Source organism: Benincasa hispida, chromosome 8 (assembly GCF_027475165.1).
Source record: "Benincasa hispida cultivar pf3 chromosome 8, pf3_genome.v1.1, whole genome shotgun sequence".
NCBI lineage: Eukaryota > Viridiplantae > Streptophyta > Magnoliopsida > Cucurbitales > Cucurbitaceae > Benincasa > Benincasa hispida.
Window position 1 is genome coordinate 87,691 of NC_143485.1, and position 4,420 is coordinate 92,110.

General features: G+C 46.3%; 1 pseudogene; it reads left to right on the forward strand.

Moving 5' to 3' along the window:
• Positions 1-694: 694 nt before the first annotated feature.
• LOC150034266 (uncharacterized) lies at positions 695-2,552 on the forward strand (annotated as a pseudogene).
• The last annotated feature ends 1,868 nt before the right edge of the window (positions 2,553-4,420 follow it).

Below are 4,420 nucleotides of genomic sequence, written 5' to 3' on the forward strand. Positions count from 1 at the left end.
ACGAGCTCCGTCACCAAAATCGTTTGGCACACGGTTTTTTTTCATAGTTCTTAACCCCTGGGTTCGCTTTTGCACTTTTTCGTGACGAAGGTTCGCGCACAAAAATTGGGCCCCGTGGCAGCCCCGCGACACCCCAGCATTGCCTAGTGTCACGGTCATGCTTGTCTAGGTCCTATTCCCTATGGGCACAACGCCGATCCAACCCCTTTTTATCATACTTTCATGTCATGTATTGTATTAGTTTAGTTAGCTTGCTTTCTTTGTATTTCTGTTGTAAGTGACAGCTCGCCCTTTTGCATATGCAAAGGTGTCAATTGGATTTTTGTTCAAAATGCACTATATGGGGATAAGATTAACCATCACTTCCCCATACCTGGAGTAGTACTCTATAAAGCCATTGTTGTTGCTCCTTGCTTTCTATTCTACTACAATCTTTCTTTCTTTATTCACACTCTAAAAAATGATTTCGAACACCTTTTTTTCCAAACCCGTTTTCTAAAACTGTTTTCTCTAAAACGGGGGTGGAGGTTGCGAGAGGCACTCGGTGTGCCACCGGCGGTCCGTGTTTGAGTGGGCTGACTTGTTCGTGAGCGGGAACAAGTGTCGCACAATCGCAACAAGAAGCTTCCGAAAGAGCGATTGTGATAGTTGGTATCAGAGCCAAATCGGCTCATAGAGGGAAAAAGCAGCGATCATGTCGGCAAACTTGAATAAGTCCTATGTGGACAGGCTAGTAGAGATGGAAGAACAGATGCTCCACCTGAGAGAAGTCCCAGACAATATCCGTTTCTTGGAGACTCGATTATAAGAAGTTGTCGAGAAAGCTGATCGAATTGATGCAGTAGTTGGCCGCCTAGACGGGTTACCCGTCAGAGAACGATGATTAGGGTAGAGACCCTTGAAACAAAAGCTGCACGGTTCGGCAGTTTTGAACTCGGTGATAGCTCATCGGGCTCTGTTGCCCACATAGAGGAGTGCGTCGAAGAGTTGGACGGCTCCTAGAAAGCGATCATTCAGATGGTAACCGATCTGTCTGAAGACTTTCGATCGGTCCTTTACGTTGTCAGAGTCGAGATAGCGGATGTGAGTGCAAGGGTGAATCTCACCATCCGAGCAGTAGGGAACCAAGCCCCATCTAGACGAGCAATGGCAGTAAGCAAAATAAAAATCCCAGAATCGAAACCTTTCTGTGGGGTGCGGGAAGCAAAGGCCTTGGAAAACTTCATCTTCGACCTTGAGCAATATTTCAAGGCGACGAACACTATGACAGAAGAGGCGAAAGTCACATTAGCAACGATGCATCTAGCTGAAGATGCGAAACTGTGGTGGAGATCGTGATTTGCAGACATACAAGAAGGACAATGCACAATAGATACCTAGGATAGGCTGAAACTCGTTTGCAGTTCTTCCTTGAAAATGTCAAGATCTTAGCTCGACGAAAACTCTGAGAGTTGAAGCAAACAGGCAACATTAGGGAATATGTAAAGCAATTCCCAGGACTCACATTGGACATAGTGACATGTTCGAGAAAGACAAAATCTTCTGCTTTGTCGAAGTGCTGAAACCGTGGGCGTAGACGAAGCTATACGAACAGAGAGTACAAAATCTCCCCTCTGCCTATGCAACAGCAGAACGATTATATGACCTTAGCACTGACTCGCAAGACATGAGGAAACAGTCAACTTCCTTGAGTGGTGGGAATAGAAACAGTTGTTCCAGCCCTCCCAGACCTGGGGGAGGAGACAAGAGCACCGGGGGAGACCATAGGCCCTCCCAGACGAGATGAGGGAATAACTGGCGGAGGCTTCAACAACAGCATAACAACTACAATCATCCCCTGTCTTGTTTCATATGTAGAGGACCACACAGAGCGAGTGTCCAAATAGGACTGCTTTCAATGCTTTTCAAGCCACATTGGCCTCTATCTCAAAAGACAAGGCTGAAAAGGGTGAGACGGAAATTGAGCCAGCTGCAGAGAGTGAGAATCCTAGGATTGGGGCGTTAAAATTCCTATCTGCGCTCTAAAAGAAAATGGGAAAGGCGACGGAGCCACTAGAAAGGGGACTCATGTATGTGGACACTTGGGTCAACCAGAGATCGGCTAAGAGCATTATGTCGACTTTGGGGCAACCCATCACTTCATGACTGAAATGGAAGCCTGCCGCCTGAACTAAAATTGGGAAAGAGACGCGAGGAAGATGAAAGTTGTGGATTCTGTAGCCCTACCGATTACAGGGATAGCAAAGAGAACCCCAGTGTAGTTAGGGGACCGGAAAGGCCTCATTGACTTCATAATTGTCAAGATGGACGACTTCGATGTGGTGTTGGGGATGGAATTCCTACTTGAACACAAAGTTATACCGATGCCCCTCACCAAATGCATAGTAATTGTTGGATCTACACCCACCGTGGTTTAAGCCAATATCAAATAGCCAAACGGGGTGAGAATGATCTCAGACCTCCAACTAAAAAGAGGCCTTGCCCACGATGAACCCACATTCATGGCCATCCCGATGGAGTCAGTCGAAGCCACGGAAGAGGAAATCCCTTGAGACATTCTATTTTTCTTGGAAGATTATCGAGATGTCATGCCTGAGAGCTTACCCAAGTCCTTGCCTCCACGAAGAGGGATTGATCATGAGATCGAGCTATTACCAAGAGTAAAGCCGCCCGCCAAGAATGCATATCGTATGGCCCCACCGGAGTTGGCCGAGCTCTGAAAGTAGTTAGATGAATTGTTAGATGTAGGATTTATTAGACCAGCAAAGGCCCCTTATGGAGCCCCGATATTTTTTCAAAAGAAGAAAGACGGAAGTCTCCGGTTATGCATCGACTACAGAGCTTTGAACAAGCTCACAGTTCGCAATAAGTACCCCCTTCCTATCATCACATAATTCTTTGATCGGCTCCACGATGCTAGATATTTCTCGAAAATGGACTTGCGGTCGGGGTATTATCAGGTCCGAATTGCTGAAGGAGATGAACCCAAGATGACCTGTGTCACAAGGTATGGAGCCTTCAAATTCCTCGTGATGCCTTTTGGCCTTACTAATGCTCGGGCAACCTTCTGTACTCTGATGAACCAAGTGTTTCACAAATACCTCGACAAATTTGTCGTAGTATATCTAGACGACATCGTGGTCTATAGTGCCTCGATGGAAGACCACGAACATCATCTCCAACTAGTCTTCGAAAAATTGAGAAAAAACCAGTTATATATAAAGAGAGAGAAGTGCTCCTTTGCTCAAGAATGCATAAATTTCCTCGGCCACGTGATTGAGTGTGGTCGGATTGTCATGGAAGAGGGTAAGGTGGCCGCGATCAGGGACTGAAAGGTGCCGACATCCATGACTGAGTTACAATCCTTCCTCGGACTAGCCAACTACTGTAGGTGGTTCGTAGAAGGATTCTCGAGAAGAGCAGAGCCATTGATCGAGCTGTTGAAGAAAGATAACCAATGGAGTTGGACTTCCGAATGTCAAGTCGCCTTCGAGGGCTTGAAGAAAGTGATGATTGAAGGGTTGGTCCTCGGAATTGCTGACGTGACCAAACCATTTGAAGTCGAAACTGATGCTTCTGACTTTGCGTTGGGCGGTGTCCTTCAAGATGGACACCCCATCGCATATGAGAGTAAGAAATTGAATGATGCAGAATGGTGGTATGCCGCCTCTGAGAAGGAGATGTTGGTAGTAGTTCACTGCCTGAGGGCTTGAAGACGGTATCTCTTAGGGGCCAAATTCATATTCAAGACCGACAACAACTCCATTTGCCACTTTTTCAACCAGCCGAAGTTATCGTCAAAGTAGGCACGATGGCAAGAGTGTTTAGCAGAATTTGATTTCCAATTTGAGCATAGACCGGGGAAATGCAACCAAGTGGCCAATGCTCTTAGTTGGAAGAGTGAACATGCGACCCTGTGCATGTTCGTACACCTGAAAGCAAGTACGTTGAATGGAACAGTGTGAGAAACTACCAAGACTCACTTGGAAAACGACACATCAGCACAGGCCATTATACAGTTGGCCAAAGAGGGGAAGACATGCCAATTTTGGGTGGAAGATGACCTACTGTACACCAAGGGCAATCGTCTCTACATCCCCAGATCTGGGGAGTTACGAAGATCGTTGATGAAAGAGTGTCACGACACACCATGGGCCAGACATAACAGTTGGTAAAGAACTTATGCCCTTCTAAAACAAGGTTACTATTGGCCAAGCCTTCGAGACGACGTCATGCAATTTACCAAGACTTGCCTTGTCTACCAACAAGATAAGGTCGAAAGGGCGAAATTAACGGGTCTACTGGAATCCCTACTTATGCCTTCTAGACCATGGGAGAGTGTGTCTCTCGATTTCATCACCCATTTGCCCAAGTTTGGAGAGTTTGAATCAATCCTTGTTATCATCGACTGGTTCTCAAA